Source organism: Rhopilema esculentum, chromosome 8 (assembly GCF_057945365.1).
Source record: "Rhopilema esculentum isolate cy_ngs chromosome 8, ASM5794536v1, whole genome shotgun sequence".
NCBI lineage: Eukaryota > Metazoa > Cnidaria > Scyphozoa > Rhizostomeae > Rhizostomatidae > Rhopilema > Rhopilema esculentum.
In genome coordinates, this window is record NC_142822.1 from 5773517 (window position 1) to 5779516 (window position 6000).

The window sequence follows — 6000 nt, forward strand, 5'->3', positions numbered from 1 at the left end:
AAATGAAAAACTGTTACTACAGCCAGTACATATGACGTGCACTAATTATAAAAAAATAAGGGAACGACTCTTCAATGCAATTATGACAGAGACACCAGTGTGTCAAAATGTCGTTAAAAATAGAACACCTAGTCAACGTGTTCCTGACAAAGAGGCCATTCAGAGATACAGCATAAATACTGTAAAACTCGTTTAGGTCATTCCTTGATTTCAGTCTAATTTCATGGAAAGGCAATCATAGTTTACTTGAAAGCAATCTAATATTATATGTCGGTTTCTAATCTCTTTCAAAGATCAACTTACCAGCCTATCTGCTCAAACAAATGTCGTGTGAAGCATTTTAAATATGACCACAATGATTTCCAGCTGACTGCTGAATGGAGGTCACCATGTAATTCATAATAAGAATATTTTAACATTAAAAGGAAGACCATTTTATATGAATACTACTTGTGTTTTATCTTTTGTTTAACAGAAAAGTGTGCTTCGAATGGGGCTTGTGGAAAAAACGGTAAAAGAAGGGAATAGAAAGAAGTATAAATAAAAAAGTGATGGCAATATTTCTTAGGTTGTAGGAGACAATGAAGGTGATGCGAGTGCAGGGGCAGACACTTGGTCAAATATTTGGGGCAAGCCTATTGTTTTAATAAGATGACGTCATATTTCCCATTGTTCTAGAACAAAAGACCATTGTACTCTATTGGGGGGGGGTTGTACTCTATTGGGGGGGGGGTGGTTGCCCCCCTTGCCCCTTGAAGTGTCTGCCACTGTGAAAGTGTATGAAGCTGATTACACAGATATCATATGGAAATCACAACTGTAACTAGGCCTAGAAAAGAAAGGTTTTGAAGGGAAAAGGGGCGAGAAGGATAGATAAAGGAAGAAAGGAGAATAGGAAAAGTGGCATGGCTTGAATGCAAATCATTCCATGCTCATTTTTCTAATTTTCTGATAAATTTTTCTATGACATAGCATCATTTTATAAAGTGTATTCTATCCATAATCAGTATCAGTTGCGCCTTGATGAAGATATGTAATATGTATACCTTACTTAGTAACTTTGATTCTTCTTAATACATTTCAAGCAATGGGAGATGCTGTTTGAAAGGCTCATTGCTTCTTCTTAAGTGAATTTTTTAGTGAGTCAGGGGCCTTTTGATACATATAAATATGATCAATGTAAATAAATTGTACCAGGAAATTTTTTTCCAAAATAATACAATGTTAATATAAAATAATAATATAATGTTAATTATTTTAGAAAAATATTTTCCTGGTACAATTTATTCACATTGATCGTTATTTAAATTCATCATATTGTACCGCACGCATTTTAGTATATAAATATGATACCAATGTAGAACAACATTAAAACATCTACATTAAAACTGCTGTTTGATCTATAAAACATCTTTTTTGCATAATATGTGATGGAATAGAAATAGAAGCACTGTGAAAGGGGGATAGGGGGTAAATCCCCTTTAACATCATCCTATTTGAAACTTTTGCTTCTTTGGGAAAAACTACAAAGTTAAATTGAATAGGTTTTTCCTTGAAGATCTCAGATACATCGATGCAACTCTAGTAAAGTAACATGAAAAGTTGCATACTTAGGCTCTGTTTACACGGGATTGGATCCAAACAGTATCAGATCCATTTGGACCCAAACTCATTTTTGAGAGGATGTTCTCATTTTTGAGGGTTTGAGGGGGGTCAGATCTGAAAATATTCGCATTTACACAGGATCGGAACCGTATTTTAGCAGCAATTACTCAATCTCAAAAGGAAGAAAATAATTGGTCCTATTGTATCTATATTGTATCTGCCTTCATATTTTTGTTTTATTGTTTCTCAATAAGATGCTCCTTGGGTTTTGTTCACTTTACATTCCAGCACAACTTTCATCAGTAGAGCCCTCTCTTCGTCAGTCCAACCAAAAACTTTGCTCTTTGATCCTTTGTAAACCTCTTTATTCATTTTGAAAAAGCAGATATCTTTATTAATAGATTTGATAGCTGAGGTTAAACCAAGTTGAAAGGTTTGAATGATAAATTTATTGTCTTTGGCACCAAGTCTAGGAATTCAATATACAAAGTACCTTAAAATGAACATCTTCTGTACCTGTTTGGATCCAATCCCAATCGTTTACACAAGACCTTTTGGGATCGAATCCAAACAGGACCATCTTTGAAAGAGATCCCAAACGGGTTGGATAGCAGATCCAAATTAGATCAGATCCGCAAAGTCTCGTGTAAACATAAAACCTATCCGTACCACTTTGGGTACCATCCATTTGGATCCGATCCTGTATAGACAGCCTCTTAAACTTCAAATGTCTTGTTAGATGATTCTTGTCGACATGCTACTAAAAAGTTCCAGTTAAATAAGATATAGTCCCTGTGACCAACTGTTTAGAAGAAAAACTTGATCGTTAGTTATCACAAAAGTACAATCCTAAATAAAAGATAAGAAATTCTCCCTAAATGCTGATACAAAAAGAATTAATTTTAGCCTACCATAAAAAATCAATCCCCATTTATCCCCATATAATACATACGGTTCATTCCTGATACAACCCTAAAGCCTTGGCCAAACTGGGCAACATTGTTGGGCAACATTCACAAATTCCTACTGTTGCTCAAGACTGTCCAATTTGGCCACTGTGTCGGCCGACAAATTCATCAAGCTCGAATGTTTGAACACGCTCAAACATTTTTCAGCAACATTTGTTGCTCAGCTCTACGTTGTCCAGTTTCGCAACATTGTCGGGCAACAATTCACCTTAATTTTCCATTTGCGCAGTGATGTATTGCAAAACAGTATGCTCTACTCGATTCAAATAAAATGGCCTGTCAAAATTTAAGCTTTCAAGATGATTGTACCCAATGGGAAGAAAACCATGGAGTGGAAGAATAGTTTAGGAAGAATAAAAAGTCTCGTCTGAAACAAGTCCAAATGCAAGCTCTTTGAAAATACAAATCAGCCAATTCAGCCCAGCAGAGCAAAAAATTAAAAATCAACAGAGACATGAGTACTTCTTACAGTTGCCTGATCACAAAATGAAACTCAGATTTGCAATATGAAGTTGTTGTATAGTAGAGAGAAGTTTTGCTGATTAGTTCCAACTTTCTGTTCTATTCATAGCAGTCAAACCCCCATTATACGTATGTTTCTTTATGTTTCCATAGTGGCAGAAATTCATTTCTTGGGGAATGGTTGTACTATCAAAGAAGGTAAGAATTTCAATTTATTAAGAGTAATATTGCACCATCAACTTAGATTAGAAGGACAAATTAAAAACCTTTGTGAAGAAGATGGGAAAAAGGTAAATGCTCAGCCAGGATTGTTTGCTATATAGACTAAGCGTATAATTTTAATGAAAACATTCATTAAATCATATTTTAGTTATTTTCCTCTTGTTTGGATGCTTTGTAATAGAAAAAGTAACAACCAAATAAACAGGATCAATGAAAGGGCACTGAGAATAGCTCATAATGATTATCAATCAACTTTAAACAACTTTTTATAAAGAATAAAAGCATTTATGTCTCATAAGAAAAAAGTATGGTATCTTGATATAGAAATATGTGAAATATTTAAGGGCTTGAATCCAACTTTTATAGATGAAACATTTTGTCATAAATGAAAACCATAATAGGGAAGATAGCCCTATTAAGCAAATCCTTTAAAAGGAAGCCATAATTTGTGCCTAGCACTAACAACATCCTTAATTTTATCAAGGCAGGATTGCAAATTACCACTCCATCAACATATAACTTTATATTACTAAATATATAACTAAAAAAATTAAATCGTTATTTTAAGACTCTTTATAATTCTATTACCAATTCATTTTAAGGAAGTTACAACACTCTTTGTTAATAAATATAAAATAAACCTCCACCAATGAAAAAAATATGCCTCCAGCTTGGGGGGAACACCCTCACCTCTAATTAGTCAATGGACTAGTTGGTGATTTCTTCTATTAAAGAACCCGCAAAATGATTATTCAGTTTAGTCATAATATAATAAAGGCGCGTTTTATTGATTTTTTAAAATGAAATTGTAATTTGAGCACAAGAATTTTAAAATCAAACACAAACTGAAACTGAAGTATCTGAAAAAAAATTCTTCTCACTTTTAGAATGAAATTTTCTCTTCATGAGATTCCTTCAAGGGCTAGTATCACATTCTGTTGATATCCAAACTTGTTCGGATTTAATAATGTGCCATTTGATGTTATCATAAAGTGGATTTTGCCATAATACACTGGCATGCATAATAAAAGAAACACACTCTTCGATTTCTTCACATGTCACATCTCATTTTGAGCGAAATTGCAAAATTTTGTGTCACAATGTAATCAAGATCAGTAAACCATACAGAGAAATATGATAAATGAAACTTTATCATCTCATTTTTCCAGCTCCATTTTTCATGACAGCAATCTTGGTCATCAATAAAAAGTTTCAAGAAGCTCCCATTCTAAGAAGTGTTTAAAGTCAAACAGGACCTTGATGTTTAGAAGACGAGAGCCCATGGTTGTAAACGTAAGGAAAAAGAACATACATTCTCCTGTTGACAAAATCTTTTTACGTTGACATGGCTAAAAATAGGCCTAGATAAATTCCGCGATTTTGCTCAGGCATCAGTACAAACTCGTATTCGGCACAGATATAAAACCAATAGAAACTTACGTTCGTCCTTTTACCTAGCCATCGCTCTGAATAAACTTCTCGTTAATTACAAACTGGTCTTCTCGCCATTCAAAACTTTGGCACAATATTGCACCCCAGTCTCCGCCATTTGACTTTTTCTTCTTTAGGAGATTTTCTTTCTCTCCGGAAATCCCCAGGACATTCATAGAACGACATCCACCAATCAGCGTCAATGTCTCTAATCTCTTGACCTCGGAATCAGAAGCCCAAGCTCATGTAAACGCCACACTCATCCGCAGCGTCCTACTAGTTCGTTTGGTTTCCATTATAAAAAAAACTCATTTCGACAGTACAATTTCCCGTTGCGGTATCCAATGCACGCACAAAAACATCATAAAATATAAAAAGAAACAATAGAAAGTTGTTACAGTAGGTGCATGCGACAACTGTTGCAGAATCTACGCGTTTCCATTTTCAAAACTGGACCTTTCCCTTGAGCCAATTTCGATAAAATCAGTTTCTTAGCTCATTTAAATTCACCCTTAAATTCACGTTTTGTCAATTGGAATTGTCAGAAATAACAGAATTAGAAAATTGCGACGTCACAAAAATCCAATTTATTATTTTCAATTTCTGGAAGAATAATATAAATATTTGGTGCCGGAAAATTCCTTTAGCATGTTCTCCTCTGCCTCTTCTTTCTATCTACAAATTTTGACTACGTTTCCTGAAAGAACACCATGAAATGGTTTTAAAATAGTAAAATCAGTCGAAAATAGCTTAAACTGGCTTGGATAGCTTAAGTCCAGTGAATCCTTGACATTTTCTATGGAATCACTGTAATTCTGCCTTAGTTCTGACCTATTTGGATCAAGATAAATCTACAATAATCCTTTGGTAAACTTCAGGTCTTCCAGCGGCTATTTCTCGGCCAATTTGAGCATATTTAACTAAATCTGCAAATTTAGCAGTATTTTATAGTAAATTAACCTATAAGTCTCAGAAACTTTTTCACCTGCTTCTCATTCTTCAAAAGGGGGGCAAAATTTTCAAAAAAAGGGAGCTAGACTTGCTTCAAATCGGTGAGGGAGTGGCAACTGCCCCTAGTTGCCCCCCTCTAAATCCACCACTGAAACAAGTGTAACTGTATCTAGGAAAAGCTGAGTTTTATTGGGTTTTGGTCTACCTAATCATATGAAGTTTTATAATATTTGGGGATGTTATTTCAACTTACTGGGGTAAGATTATGAAACGTTTTCAAAAATAGAGATCTTATAGAGCCACGCTCCTTTAAAAAAGGGTAGTTGCCAGTTTAATCCGGTTACTTCTGAATCTAATAAAT

At 34.5% G+C, this 6000-nt stretch overlaps 1 protein-coding gene across 1 annotated transcript in view; it reads right to left on the bottom strand.

Annotated features, from left to right (window-relative positions):
• LOC135694997 (kelch-like protein 20) overlaps positions 1-5753 on the bottom strand; it is a 37459-nt gene extending 31706 nt beyond the window's left edge. Inside the window, exon 1 of the mRNA XM_065213915.2 lies at positions 4698-5753. The gene's annotated coding sequence lies outside the window, so the exon portion shown is untranslated. The remainder of the gene's footprint in view (positions 1-4697) is intronic.
• Between the last annotated feature and the right edge of the window lie 247 nt (positions 5754-6000).